Below are 524 nucleotides of genomic sequence, written 5' to 3'. Positions count from 1 at the left end.
AAAAAAAAAAAAAAAAGCTTCCTTCCCCGTGTTTTGTGTCCCCCTGGTGCCTCTCACAGAGCTGGACGTGTCCCCTGGATACTTGTTGGTCAGTGGAGGTACTGGAAACAGTGTATTTGAGAACATCTGTCTCCCAGGCTGGAGTGCAGTGGTGAGATCCTTGCTCACTATAACCTCAAACTCTTGGGCTCAAGTGATTCTCCCGCTCTGGACTCTCAAACTGCCGGGATGACAGATGTGAGCCACTGCGTAATGGCTCTCCAAGAGCTTCCTAATTCTTCGTTCACACGTTAGAAAAAGTGGGGATGGATTGAGCTTGGGATATAAGGCAGTCAGGAATGTGCACCTTGAAATCAGAAGGGGGACTCAAAAGAGAGACGGTGTGGTAGATATAATTCTAACGTGGCCTTGCCAGCCGGGCGCAGTGGCTCACACCTGTAATCCCAGCACTTTGGGAGGCCGAGGTAGGCGGATCACCTGAGGTCAGGAGTTTGAGGTCAGCCTGGCCAACATGGTGAAACCTC

Source organism: Mandrillus leucophaeus, unplaced genomic scaffold, assembly GCF_000951045.1.
Source record: "Mandrillus leucophaeus isolate KB7577 unplaced genomic scaffold, Mleu.le_1.0 Scaffold99, whole genome shotgun sequence".
Classification (NCBI taxonomy): Eukaryota; Metazoa; Chordata; class Mammalia; order Primates; family Cercopithecidae; genus Mandrillus; species Mandrillus leucophaeus.
The sequence above is the reverse complement of the archived record's forward strand: the minus strand, read 5'-3'. Positions refer to the sequence as shown.